General features: G+C 38.7%; 1 long non-coding RNA gene across 1 annotated transcript; it reads left to right on the top strand.

The window, feature by feature from the left end:
• Nucleotides 1-10,942: 10,942 nt before the first annotated feature.
• On the top strand, nucleotides 10,943-12,109 carry LOC115929003. Its single transcript, XR_004066294.1, has 2 exons — nucleotides 10,943-10,993; nucleotides 11,505-12,109. It is a non-coding gene; the product is annotated as an uncharacterized LOC115929003 (long non-coding RNA).
• The last annotated feature ends 3,649 nt before the right edge of the window (nucleotides 12,110-15,758 follow it).

Here is a 15,758-nt window from a genome sequence, read left to right as displayed (position 1 = left end):
CGGTCAGATAAGCATATTTAGATACCTTATTTGTGACACACTGGCTGGTCACTAATTGGCGGGGAGTCCAGTGGGCAGAGCCCGCGGAAGCTCAGGGTTTTAGGTATTTAATTACGGTTAGATGAGCATCCAGGGGCCCGCCCTAGGGCCCTTGGTAGGGTCCAGGGGGCAGAGCCCCCGGAAGCTGGGGGTTATTTAATTACGGTCAGATGAGCATTCAAGGGACCGCCTTAGGGCCCTTGGTGGGGTCCGGGGGCAGAGCCCCATAAGCTCTGGGGTTTTAGGCATTGAATTACGGTCAGATAAGCATATTTGTGACACTGGCAGGTCACTTATTGACGGGGAGTCAAGTGGGCAGAGCTCCCGGAAGCTCAGGGGTTTTAGGTATTTAATAACGGTTAGATGAGCATTCAGGGGCCCACCCTAGGGCCCTTGGTGGGGTCCAGGGGGCAGAGCCCCCGGAGGCTCGGGGGTTATTTAATTACGGTCAGATGAGCATCCAGGGGACCGCCTTAGAGCTCTTGGTGGGGTCCGGGGGCGGAGCCCCGTAAGCTTACAGGTTTTAGGCATTGAATTACGGTCAGATAAGCATATTTAGATACCTTATTTGTGACACTGGCAGGTCACTAATTGGCGGGGAGTCCAGTGGGCAGAGCCCCCGGAAGCTCGGGGGTTATTTAATTACGGTCAGATGAGCATCCAGGGGACCGCCTTAGACCGCCTTACATATAAAGTATCTAACTGCTGTAACCAATTGAGAGCCAGCATTATTCCCGCCTGCTCAGCTCTATATGAGGATGTTCCGTCAGACAATCTCTTTGATTGTTTACACGCAAAGTAAGGAACATAGAAAGCTGCAGAACAACGTCCCTCTATCTTTAGGGTGTTTGGACCCAAATTATCTCTTAACTTCTCTGTTGCAAAAGTAATGGATTATCAGATTTGTTTATCTGACTAGCCAATCCGATTATTTATTATTTTGGCTGTCGTATTTCAATATCCTTGTACTTTTTGTCCAGAAATGTATCCACCTTCAGAGCTGCTACATATAGCTTGACTATTTCATTGCGATTGTGTTTTCACCGTGCCCCTCAAAGCAGTCAACACTTGTAAAGTATATCTGATTTCTTTTCAAAATTACTGTTTTGTTGGAAATGAAAAATAAAACTGAAGAAAACTGAAACGACCCTATGAGCATATAGAAACAGTTATTCCTCTCATAGCAGTCAATATATGAAACGTTTTATTCCAAAAGGAGCTAAATCCACTTTGGGTACTCAGTAAATCGCCTTTTTTGATTTCTCCATTTTCCCTTTAGCCATGTACCTTCATGTGTTTTTATATGTTAAAGGTGTCACCCTGGACCACTAATAATTATATGAATTAAAAAATCTACAATTTTTTCTGATTTTTTACAAAATTTTCATTTTTTAGTTTTCGTAGATTTAGCTCATTTTGGAATGAAAAATGGATTTAGCTCATTTTGGAATGAAACGGATTTAGCTCCTTTTGGAATATGACTGTCCTATGTTGTTTACTTTCATTTAAAAAAACAATTTTAGTGGGGATTTCATTACTATTATTTAAAAGGAAATGTTTGCTACTAAATTTGAATAAATTTCAGTGACTTCGTTGAAGAAAGACAAAATAATTTATACACACATTATCCTATCACGCAACCTGTTAACTTTTTAGAATATTTTCTCTCTCACCATTTTTTCAGCACAAAGAACAATTCGTGCAGTCCTTAAATAACTAACAATTAGACAAAAATAGTATGATTCAAAGTATTCATTTGAGAACCAATAATCATCATGACAAAATCAAAACTGCTTTGAGAGTCGATATACAGTGATCTCTTTTCTCTTCTTCTAAAATTGATACATTTCATTTCAATTGCACCAGGATAGTATACAAAAAAAATTGCATAATGTTTCCTTTGCAATCAATATTGCAACCTTCTTTTAGATTGTAATTATCAGCTTGGTACCTGCAATTCAGAGTCATGTCATACTTCCTATCACAATACACGAAAATGTTTCATGGAGTTATTTAGAAAATCTAATTACAGGGGTGGTTAAACTGGTTCTGTTAAACTTACAACAACAATACAGCACGTAGATAAAAAGTCAATGAAACCCAGTTACTTGTCATTATGGATTGACTGATATTGATGATGCGACTGAAGTATTGAATACGATCGATCAATTTTTCTACAATCAAGTAAAGGAATCCATCGTGAATATGAGGTCAATGCAGTCGATTTGAGTTACAGGGTATACGGTACATTGTATACTCCACTGAAATCATGTTCGAATTACCCAATTCTTCATTTCAAAGTGCGAATATTTCAAAATGTAATGGAGAATGCTAATACAATTCTCTTAGGTTTTTGAAATTTGAATTTAAATCTAGTTTATTTCACCTATAAGATATTAATGGATACGTAGGGAAAAACAAACAGTAGTAATCATTACACAACTATAATAAAAGCAAGTCAGTCATACTGATTTTTCACACTCTGAATCAATATTTAATACAACTTGAATAATTATTATTATGCGTATTTCAATGGTAACGGACAAATATTTTAACAAAAGATGTACAAGCGTAACACATGAAACATCATCAGCCATATTCAGTCAATCAATCCAAATTTCAAAAGACAAAACAACCTGATTTCTTACCTTGTAGAGATGGAGCACATTGTAAAAGAAGACAAAACAGAATGGATAACACGAACCCTTTCAGATCGGCCATCCTTAAAACGGAATGAGTATGGACATATAAACCTGACTGTATAATAACGACTATGCGGCAAAAGCCAAGTTGCTTGCAGATTTTGTTTTGTTTTCAGTATAGTATAGTTTACTGCTGATCGTCGTGAAGGTGGCACCTGTCTGCTTCTGAAGAAAATGGCTGAATGAAGAAAGGAGGAACTAATCATGACACTAAATTGCCTCTCACATTAAGATTTTAAAAAAAGAAGCTATGACGCAAATACTTGAAAAGCGTTTGATATTACTTTATGATTATACACATAGATTGCAAACGATTTGTTGACATTCAGAAGCCGATAACATTCATTCCGTTCCAACTCATCACCCCGAGGATGGAAACAGAAGCTGATGTTCTCACATAGGTATTTGCATTACGTGTGGTTAAGTTGCAATTCATCATATATATTTTCGAAAGGGAAATGTTGAGAATGAAGCGACGCGAATAGGAGATAAAAAAAGGGGTTAATCATTAACAGATGAAGTTAATGCTTTCTTTGTATCAGGAGGCGCGATAGCTCAGTTGGTAGAGCAGTGGTCACGTAATCCTGCAACCCGGGTTCGAAACCAAGACGATGCGCTAGTGCCCTTTGGTAAGGCATTACCCCTCAGGTCTCTCGGAGAGCACTTAAAGCCATTGGTCCTGTGGTTGCTTACTAACAAACATTTAGGGGTTTTTTTTTTTTTTGTACACATGAAATAATTAGAAATTCATGCCGTTTCTTTTCCTTTTTTTTCGATTATTGACATGTTCCTTCTTTTTGACACACATTATTTCTTTCTCACTCCCGTTTGCTCTCTCACCCCCCCCCCCCCCCCCCCCTCTCTCTCTCTCTCTCTTTAACACGTGTCACAAGAGAGAAAAGCCATTCAATATTGTTTTTATTATTAGTATGAAACAAAATGTATTTTGTTCATTATATCCTCATGTTTTTGTATTAATGTGTGCATTATACGTGCAGAGAGAACATAATATTTTGTCTGCATGCATACATCATTGTCTTATCGTGTACATATTTCAAGGTGTAGTTACCTTTCATAAAAAAAAAGTTGCACGGTCATCCGGATACTTTTGCTCAAAGCACAATATGTGCTGACTATTCTGTTTGGCTCAAAACCTTTATACAAACAATAAAATGACACAATGATGCAGTGATGCTTAAAGGTTAAAATCCTGACGCGGAAATATATCACAAGACAAGTTTTTGTACAGTTTTGCAAGCTAGGGCACTCCCTCCATGATTCTCATGAAATATCAAAATTCGATATGTTGATAAAAGACCATTGATATTAGGGACTTTTAGATTTGCACAACGACAGCGTGGATTGCTACGATCGACGTCCTTTTAATGCACTGCCTTGAATGGACGTCACACGTATTAGTCCACGCAAATCTAAAAGTCCCTATTTACTCGGAGTGAACTTGTGTTCTTAAGGAAGGTAGGATTGGGAACCTGATTATAGATGCAAACATAATTGTGGTTTGGATTAAAATGGCTGGAATGCTCCCTATCGAGTGGAGAGTGTGTAGAAAAAATTTAGAAATGTAAGTGTCATCCAGGTGACCAGTGTAATACACTGTATCATGCTTTGAATAGTTAGAAAGATTCTGAAAAAGAAAAGTTGTAAAAAGGAAAACTAAGAATTGCAAAAGACTCATGCCTTTTGAATGTTTGTATATATGCAAATTCTAGTTTATTGTGTTCTTTCCCTCTTTCAAAAAGGCGATGTGGTCTAGTGAATAAGTCATTCGACTGCAGATCACTAGGTATGGGGTACAAATCCTAGCCCGCCACTAACGTCCTTTGACAAGGCGTTAATCTACATTTAGGGAGGGGGGGGGGTCATATCAAATGACCCCCCATGTTTTGTCAAAAAAGAAGGGGACCACCCATTTTGCCCCCCCCCCCCCCCCCATTTTTCTTCTTTGCACCCGGAAATGTGAAAATCGGTCTTGGTTGCACACTACATCGGTCAAGATCGCAATGTAATTCTATGCATACAGGATCTCACATATGGAGTGGTCGTTGATGGAGAGGAGATCATTATGATGATGTTTATGATAATTAATGCATTATCTATCTGATCATTTGCTAAAATTTTGTATTTTTGTTATGAAAGGATGAAGAAAAGATTTCGAGGAGTTTTAAGTTATTAGCGTTCACAATCAGACAATATGTCGATACGGTCAGAGAATGATAAAAACTATGTAATGAAAATGTCTAGAAATGTTATCATGCGTCCATTTGCGCCTTTCCGTTGGGTGTTGAGTTGAATAAACTCTCATCATAATGAAATAGCGGTATTTGTCATGATGTCATCTTTTTTTTCACAAATTATATCGCCTCTCACATCACGATATAAAAAAGCGATGACGCAAATACTTAAAAAGTGTTTTATATTACTTTATGATTATGCCCATAGATTGCGAACGTTTTATTGACATTCAGAAGCCGATATCATTTATTCCGTTCCGTTTTATCAGCCCCAGGATGGAAACAGAAGCTGAATTTCTCACATAACTATTAGCATTTCGGGTGGTTATCATGTTGTAACTAATATGTTGAGAATGAGGCGAGGCGAATAAGAGATAAAACGATGATTTCTTTTATTACCAATGTCTGTGTTTGCTTTGTATACGTGCACATCGAGGGAAATGCATGCTGGTGCTGCTCGTTTTTTTTTCGGGTATTGACATTGTAATATGTAGCGAGTTGCGTTGTATTGAGCAATACTTGCACGCATGCGCAGCGTTGACTATGCATTAAACATGAAGTTGGACGTCAATATCATGGTCTAAATGTGTCCTGCTTACTGCGTCCTTTCACCAACCCACAAACCTAAAACAATTTTGGCGACGAGGAACGGATTATGTATGGAACAACTGAAAAAAGCGGATGATTATGGATATTGATTGCACAACACAGCCATTGCCTATCCATATGGCATAGTGGTTGTCATCCTGTCAGAGTATTTCCATCATCAGATCACTCCCAGCTAGCTATGTAAAGTTTTGTATGGACGCTTTGCAGTGTGAAAGCTGCCAGCCAATAAAGCAGCCCGACGGTGCAATAGTCATAGTTTGTTTAGCAGATGTAGCTCATCTGTTATAAGCCCAGCCATTCAGGACCAGCAAAAAGCCCTGCCAGACTTGGCCCTTAATAAGCCTAGGTCATGTAACAGACTTTTTTTTATTGTGAGCCTAGACCCCCTAGACTAATTAGCCCAGCAAGCTCTATCCAAACGGTCCAGATGATTTCAAGCACAGCCCAGGTCCAGCCCGACACAGCCGTGTAGCCCAATTTCAGCCAAGCCCAGGTCCAGATATTAAAGCTTGAATTAGCCTGCCAAGACCAAGTCTTATGAACACTAAATGAATAGACTCCCAATCTAATGTAAGCAAACAATAGAAAACGAACTCAGTTGAAAATTAGTTTGTGTTGAAAGTTTGGCAGGAACAATATTGACGGATTTCAATTTCAATTTATTGTCCAGTATCGGATTTTTTTTTTGCTCACATTTTACAAACGTACAAAGAATCAAAATAAGTTTACATACAAAATACATCATATACTTTGTCATAGAAATTCTTCAGAATATTGCTTTACAGAAGGTTTTCTTACATCAGTCAGATTTGACCCTCCGGGCGCTCCCGATTATTACCCGGCTGCCATACGGCGCTCTAGCATTTCAAGGAATAAATTCCTACCAGGTACCCATTTACTTCACTTGGGTGGAGTGTGGCAAATGTAGATAAATGTCTTGCAAAAGGACATTAGTGCGGCGGCAGGACTCGAACCGCGGACCATGTGATCGACAATCCGGCGACGTATCCACTGGATCACAACACCTCTGAAGGAGAGTGAATGTGTAGATGCAAGGCTGTAATATTAATTGATCAGCTTATCTATGTTCATTAGCATTTATGCTACGCAATGCTTATGACTGTGTTCTGTATATTCCATTAAAGGTTGAACCGCAATCATCGTTTGGTATCAGCACAAGGGTGTTATTACTGAGTCTTTTATACGTCAACGGTGGGACTTTTAATTAGTAAAGTATTAGAATTATCGTCATATATCATCACAGAGATAGAGACAGGAATTGACAGGAGTTTGGAGCAGAAGGTGAAAACCTGCTCAACTTGTCAGGAGCACCAACGTAGCCCACCACCTGCCCAGATCCACCCATGGGAATTCCCAGCGAGGCCATGGAGTTGGAGTTACACTGTCTTCCAAACACGCCAAAAAATGCCAAACCGGAGCCTGACCGCGATGTTACCAAGGGCAACTACGCTTTACCGGCAAAAATGCCAAGCCCGAAACATTCCAAAACGAGTGTGATCTTTTGGCGTGTTTTGGCGTGTTTGGCAAGTATGAACGTTCGCAGTTGTAACATTGCGATGTTAGGTCACGTGACATTAGGAGCGGAGCTAGCTGTCGTTTTTGAAGAAAATGATAGAACGATGTAAACAAAGAATAACATAAGAGAAGGTGATAGAAGGAAGAAACAAAGAATAACATAAGAGAAGGTGATAGAAGGAAGAAACGAACACTAACATAAGGAAACACAGAAAGAGAAAGTGATAGAAGGAAGAAACAAAGAATAACATAAGGAAACACAAAAAGAGAAAGTGATAGAAGGAAGAGACAAAGAATAACATAAGGAAACACAAAAAGAGAAAGTGATAGAAGGAAGAAACAAAGAATACATAAGGAAACACAGAAAGAGAAAGTGATAGAAGGAAGAAAAAAAGAATAACATAAGGAAAGAAATAAAGTGATAGAATGATAAAAAACAAAGAATAACAAAAGAGAAGGTGATAGAAGGAAGAAACAAAGACTAACATAAGGAAACACAGAAAGGGGAAGTGATATAATGATAAAAAACAAAGAATAACATAAGAGAAGGTGATAGCAGGAAGAAACAAACAATAACATAAGGAAACACGGAAAGAGGAAGTGATAGAACGATAAAAAACAAAGATTTCACAGAGTTGTAGTGCCAACTAATGATATTACCATGCACATCAGACATAGATCTATTTTGTAGACACTTCTCTTGTTATGCTTACTGTACTCTCAGGCTTTCTGAGTTGAGCAGTTGCACGCATTTTCGTCTGAGTCTTTGTGAATTTGATTTCTTACCCACATGACACTACTGTGCCAACCAAGAGGGGAATATACAAAATTACAAACCATTATTCATGTGCAGTTGGATAGTGGACAGTTTCATTCATCGTGGAAGATGTGATAACATTATGGTTAGCGAACAAGTAAATAAATAACACAAGCAAAACATAGAGAGCCTCTCATGTCAATGTATGGAATGTACCTAGTCTTTAAACTGATATTATAACTGCCTTGTTCTTTATAGCTTGCGCACCACATCGGTCAAGATCGCAATGTAATTCTATGCATACATGATTTCACAGATGGAGTGGTCGTCGATGGAGAGGAGATCATTAAGATGATGTTTATGAATAGTAATACATAATCTATCTGATCACTTGCTAAATTGCTTTTTTGGTTGTTATGAAAGGAGTTTAAGTTGTTAGCGTTCACAATAAGACAAAATGTCGATACGGTTAGAGAAACTATAAAATGAAAATGTCTAGAAATTGTATCATGCGTCGATTTGCGCCTTTCTGCTGGGCGTTGAGTTGAGTAAACTTTCAGCACAATGAAATAGTGGTATTTGTCATGATGTCATCTCTTTTTCACAATACATTCATGTCGCCTCTCATATCAAGATATAACAAGAAAGCGATGACGCAAATACTTGAAAAGTGTTTTATATTACTTTATGATTATGCCCATAGATTGCAAACGTTTTGTTGACATTCAGAAACCGATAACATTCATTCCGTTCCGTTTTATCAGCCCGAGGATGGAAACAGAAGCTGATTTCTCACATAACTATAAGCATTTCGGGTGGTTATGTTGCAACTCATATTTTCCAAAGGTAGATGTTTAGATTGAGGCGACGCGAATAAGAGATAAAAAGATGATTTCTTTTATTAACAATGTCTATGTTTGCTTTATATATACGTGCACATAGAGGGAAATGCATGCTGGTTCTGTTCGTTTTTTTCGGTTATTGACATTGTTATGTAGCGGGTTTTGTTATAACATCGTTGTATTGAGCAATACTTGCACGCATGCGCATCGTTGACTTGGCATTAAACATGGAGTTGGACGTCAATATGATGGTCTAAATGTCTCCTGCTTACTGCGTCTTTTCACCAACCCACAAACCTAAAGCAATGTTGGCGACGAGGAACGGATTATGTATGGAACAACTGGAAAGAAAGTGGATGAGTATGGATATTGATTGCACACACAGCCATAGCCTACTCATAGTCATAGTGGTTGTGATCCTGTCAGAGTAATGCCATCACCAGTCCACTCCCAGCTAGCTATGTAAAGTGTTGTATGGACGCTTTGCAGTGTGAAAGCTGCCAGCCAATAAAGCAGCCCGACGGTGCAATAGTCATAGTTTGTTTAGCAGATGTAGCTCATCTGTTATAAGCACAGCCATTCAGGACCAGCAAAAAGCCCTGCCAGACTTGGCCCTCACTAAGCCTAGGTCATGTAAAAGACTATTTTATTGTCAGCCTAGACCCCCTAGACTAATTAGCCCAGTTAACTTTATCCGAACGGTCCAGGGGAGTTCAAGCACAGCCCAGGTCCAGCCCGACACAGCCAATGATAATAAATTTGACCAAGCCTTGGTAAAGTTACAAACACTGTACACAGAAAGATGTATATGGGACTACACGAACACGTGGTGTAACAATCCTACCCCGGAGTTTTACGATGTTACATGCCATATTTAGAATATAAAGGCATTTGAAGAGCCATGCTTTTCAGGGAACATGTCTTGTCTGATGTTCGTCCAAACTTGCATAATAAGAATGATAACGCTCACAAATTGTTTTTTTTTTACCTCTTCCCAGAACTCAACCTTCTCTTTAAAGCTTGAATCAGCCTGCCAAGACGAAGTCTTATGAACACTAAATGAATAGACTCTCAATTAAATGTAAGCAAACAATAGCAAACGAACTCAGTTGAAAATTAGTTATGTGTTGACAGTTTGGCACAAACAATATAGACGGATTTCATTTTCAATTTGTTGTCCAGTATCGGAATTTTTTTCCCTCACATTTTACAAACGTACAAAGAATCAAAATAAGTTTACATACATAATACATCATATACTTTGACATAGAAATTCTTCAGAATACTGCTTTACAGAAGGTTTTCTTACGTTATTGTAAACAAAAATAAGTGAATTGTTCGAATGAACGGGATGGCCCGGAAGCGTAATTTTTTTCCCACTTGTCGAGCTCCGGACCCCCAGTATGAACTCACTTGCATACAGCCAATCAGAGCTCATCTTGTCAATAACTGTTTACGCGTGCTAAAGATGCGAAATTCGAAACGGTGCAAAGCCCTGGGGCCGTATTCTGAACCCTGTGTTATCTCTAATATTGTTGTATCTTTGGATATAAGATAAAGTTGGTATTCTGAACATTGTCGTAACTTTTGTGTTATCTTTTGTTGTATCTTTTCTCTCATCTCTTTGGCCGCGCCTGCGCTCATAATTTGGTGCGCTTGTAATTGTGCGTATTATTAATAAAGTGGCGTTTTATCCTCATTTGCATATGCGCACGAGAAATAATATGTCGAGATAATTGGTATTCTGAAAGTTGTATCTTTTATCTTATCTGATCTTGCATGGTATTTACAACAATATTTACAACAGGTAGGGGGTTGTTGTATCTTTCGTGGTGATGTAATGGTGGCAATCTTCCTTGCCCAGAACCAAGTTCGTGCCAATAGACAAGTTAGAAGAAGATTGTGTGTTGACCGGAAACATCTCAGATGAGATTTTTCTAAGAAATTACACGCTAGGATATGACGATTTTAATGCTCTCATCTTAACTATTTACATGAAAGCGTGACTTGTTTTCATGATCCACATGCCAAAGCGCATATGATGACGCGTATAATGAGCGCTCAATTAACTAATACGTGCCTTCACGGTTGTTTCATCGCAAAGCATGCCGGGACATAATTCTAGTCCATTTTCACCTTCGCCGTGATCAGCTGTCCTGTTGCAAACAACGGGATTCTTATCGAATCAACATCATAATCTTGTACATAGTCCGCTATTCTGCAGTGATTTTCTTCCAATCCAGTATCATTTGTACGGTAAGAAAACCAAAGTTTGTGGTTATTCATTTTTATGACTAATAAAGCTGATAATACGACGTAATGAGAGTGGGCCGAGATCCAACTTTAGTAAATGTAGGCCTACATTGTAGATCTAGTCCCGTATGTTCAAATGTGTGTGCATTTTAAGTAGACTGATTGTCTTTTAAGCTGCTTAAGTACACTCGTCTCGTGTTTTAGGTAGAAATGTACAGTAATATGAGATTTATGTCTCATGAAATATTAATAGACTTTCTAGATCCTATAATTGATAATGGAATAGGGTCTACTAGAATGGCTGACATTTAGATAGTGATTGCAATTAAGTGTAAAAAAGTTAAAGAGGCCATGAAAATGATAGATTTGTCGATCTGGATCTGGATATAAATTCTGATATCGATGAGCTCAACTTGAGCATCTACGTGTTGAAGAAGTGATAAGGATTCTTTTGTTACAATCATTCTTGTGGTCAGGAACTTAATATGATTGTCTTTTCCCTTATATTTATCAGTTGCAGCATCATCGAACACGGCCGATGAAACAGAAGATAACGTGCATGTAGATGTTACGAGAGAGCTCATTTCACAATGGACAACAGAAGTGTTACGTGACTTTCTACAAGGAGGGGACTCAAGCTTGGAAATCGAGTACCGGTAGTCATTATTTTATGGGTGTTCTCTGCCTTGACTCTGGGGGTACTGTTCAGCCATCCGAGGTAGAGATAAACTGGACGATGGATGGCGAGGGGGGGGGGTGGGGGGTAGGCATGCAGAACTGGCCTACTATGTTTGTATGTACCTACTGGATAAGGACCCTCCATCACTAGAGGGAAAAATAATGAGAGACTACAAAGAGGGGAAGGCATATAGTTATTTTGCCTTGTGAAAAAAATTAGATTTAGCCCCTAAAAAAGTGTTCCTTCGGGTATCAAATGACGACAGGTGAAACCTCACAGTTGTAGAATTATTATCTGTAATGTGATTTCCAAACCATGTGACAGCAAATGGTGTATGGTGTATGTTGTAAAGGTATTGTAAAATGCATTGTTTAACAATGTATAACAATGTTTAAACCGAGATGGACGTATGGCCCTACGTGCTACCAGTGTCTGTGATATGGTGTATTAATACTGAAGCCCTAACAAAATTGTGCTTCAAAATGATCAAGAAGTTCCTCTAAAAAGTAAAAATCTTTGTTTGACCCCTTTTACCATACTCGTTTTCCCCAATAAACTGTAGTGTTATGAAAACCGTTTGGCAAACACAAAATTTGGTTTCGATTTTCCAATCGTAAATATCTTGATAATCAGACAGGCGATCGGATTGTAAAAGTCATTGAGTTCCTGACTGACCTAAATTTATCATTGCAGCATGAGCTAAATCCAGGATTTTGTTTCAGAATCTGAGAGTAAGTTACCCGATCCCTTTAAATGTGTTTGCATTAAAGGTGGTACCCCCCCCCCCTTCTCAGCAAAAGTCCAGTGTGTAAAGTCAATACGGGCAGATCTTTTTCTTTGTTACGAGCCAGAGATTTTGGGAACACGCATGCGGTACCTCCGTTCCCGTTCCTGGAGGGGGGGGCGGGGGTGGTACTACTTCTTCATAAGATGTCAACTTATATGCATTGCATTAAACCTGTTGATATTGATCTAACTTGTATTCATCTCATGGTTATATTTATTTTATCAATAAAATAAAACAACACAGAGAAGGTTGTAGATAAATACTAAGCAATCATTACTGTATGTAGGACGCCGAGTTGAAGTTATTCATGATTTATTCAAGAGAGGAAGGTCAGACAGACCTGATGTTTTATATATTTAACGAGAGAAAAATCATAGAAACAGAGAGAGGCATCGAGAGAGATGTCGACGCTTAATGAAAGAGAAAGAGTGATAATAAGGAGAGAGGAGAGAGAAAGAGACAGAGAGGGGAGGAAGAGATAGAGAGGGAGAGCAAGAATTAGGTGTGAAGAGGAAGATCTAAGAGAACAAGAGATTAAATTTTACAAATGTACACGTTTCCATGTCCCTTTACTTAATTTATATTATAATGTAAACGATATTGTGATGGTCTTTGCTTAATTTTAGTTTGCATTCTTTCCTTTAGCTTTATCTTCTAATTTACTATTCTAATTTAGTAAATGTTAGTATAAATATATTTTGATTTCTATCTCTTCCCCTATGTCATAGCCTCCATTCTTGCTCTCCCTTCCTCATGTTAGTCCATCTCTCTTTCTCTCTCTCTGTAATGATAACCCCTCTATCAATCTTTTCTCCATCAACTCATGATATGTTCCTCCTCTTCTCCTTCTCGTTCATCATCACAATCATCATCATCATCTCAAAACTGTATTAATCAATCTATATGACTCTTTAGATTGATCAATACAGTTCTTATAACATATGACCTTTATGTACAAACAATAAACCAAATGGTCACAATCATTTAATAAAAAGTGGTAAGAACAATTATTCCAACTCTATGGGCACCAACGTAATCTCCATTTTCTCCTCCTCGTTCAAATATTAGCTTCTTTTTCATTCTTTACTCGTGTTACTTCTCTATCTCTCTGACTATACTCACAAGAAAGTAGAATCAACGGTTTGACATGAAACAGTCTAGAAAATGAACTAAATTTATTCAAGTATCAAATGATTTTGAATTACAGACAGCTTTCTCCCACGAGATGAAAAAAATATCTCCCTAACCAGAAACTGGCAAAATAACTAAATGCCTTTCCCTCTTTGTAGTCTCTCATTCTTCCCTCTAGTGATGGAGGGTCCTTATCTACTAGGTACACACAAATGTCTTTATAAATAGTAGACGACCAGCTCTGCAGTCTGCATGCCTTTCTCCCCCCCCCCGCCCCCTCTCCATCCATCGTCCAGTTTATCTCTACCTCGGATGGCTGAACAGTACCCCAGAGTCAAGGCAGAGAACACCCATAAAATAATGACTACCGGTACTCGATTTCCAAGCTTGAGTCCCCTCCTTGTAGAAAGTCACGTAACACTTCTGTTGTCCATTGTGAAATGAGCTCTCTCGTAGCATCTACGTTATCTTCTGATTCATGGGTCATAGTGTTCGATGATGCTACAACTGATAAATAAAAGGGAAAAGAAAATCAAATTTAAGTTTGTGACCAAAGAACCCTCATCACTTCTTCAACACTAGATCATGTAGCAGACGTGTATGCAGGGGGGGAGGGAGTTTCGGGGGTTGAACCCCCCCCCTCCTCCAATTCTGTTTAGACTATGTGTGTGTGTGTTTTTGAGGAAACCCCCCCCCCTCACTTTTTTAATAACAACAATAAATTAAACATTTTTTGTGCTAAAGGGTGACCCAAAAAAGGTGACCTTACCCCCTACCAACTGAACAAATATCGGTCTCCTAAATTTCATATTTTCGGGGAAAAAAAGAAGGGAAAAAAAAGGTGCTCTTACCACCCCCGGCTTATTCACCGGCTGGCCGAGTCGTTGTGAAATTGACTGCGTGATTTTCAAATTTTACCCCCCGGCCCCCCCCCCCCCCCCTCGAAAAAATCCTCCGTACGCCCCCGTCATGTAGATCCTCAAGTAGAGCTCATTGATATCAGACTATTATATTCAGATCCAGATCGAAAAAATCTATCGTTTTCATGGCCTCTTTTACTTTCTTACATTTATAATTTCTAATTGCAATGATTTTCTAGGCCTAACTGTCGGCCATTCTAGTAGACCCTATTCCATTATCAATTATAGGATCTAGAAAGTCTATTCATATTTCATGAGACATAAATCTCATATTACTTTACATTTCTACCTAAAACACGAGACGAGTGTACTTAAGCAGCTTAAAAGACAATCAGTCTACATAAAATGCACACACATTTGAACATACGGGACTAGATCTACAATGTAGGCCTACATTTACTAAAGTTGGATCTCGGCCCACTCTCATTACGTCGTATTATCAGCTTTATTAGTCATAAAAATGAATAACCACAAACTTTGGTTTTCTTACCGTACAAATGATACTGGATTGGAAGAAAATCACTGCAGAATAGCGGACTATGTACAAGATTATGATGTTGATTCGATAAGAATCCCGTTGTTTGCAACAGGACAGCTGATCGCGGCGAAGGTACAGGTGAAAATGGACTAGAATTATGTCCCGGCATGCTTTGCGATGAAACAACCGTGAAGGCACGTATTATGCCCTAGATTAGTATGAGCTATAGACGCATCTTCAGATATGGCATAAAGTATTCCTATTGGTTGACCTACTTATCATGCTTATATAAAACAGATTTTTATTGGTAGAGTCCATACAAATGGGCGTGTCAACAGTGGTCAGAGATAAGATAGAGCAGTGGCGTACCTGGGGTACTCCGTCAGGGGGGGGGGGGCAAGCGACCGAAACAAACAAAAAAGGCGATGCTAATTTTCACTTCTGGCGAGCGAGCGAGCAAAAAAAAATCTTTAAGTAACGTTTGGTATATAAACTGGTATTGTTGCAAGTTGGGGGTGGGAACATTCACTTGTTAGCGACGTTAATTTCATTTTTTTGCAAACGAGTGTAGCGAGCAAGAAAAAAATCACTTCTTTTTTAATAATTGCCACTTAAACTTGGTTCAATTGTCCCATGCAAGGCGCGGGAACAATATTGTGTTTAGGGTGATTTTATACCCATTTTAGCTAGCGAGCGAAAATACACCTTTCTCTCAATGAATTGCTATATAAAATTTGCAGGTAGGGGGCGGGCACAATCGTGTTTAAGGCAAT

This window comes from Strongylocentrotus purpuratus, unplaced genomic scaffold (assembly GCF_000002235.5).
Source record: "Strongylocentrotus purpuratus isolate Spur 01 unplaced genomic scaffold, Spur_5.0 spur5_scaffold_4, whole genome shotgun sequence".
Classification (NCBI taxonomy): domain Eukaryota; kingdom Metazoa; phylum Echinodermata; class Echinoidea; order Camarodonta; family Strongylocentrotidae; genus Strongylocentrotus; species Strongylocentrotus purpuratus.
This window is presented reverse-complemented; position numbering and strand designations above follow the sequence as displayed.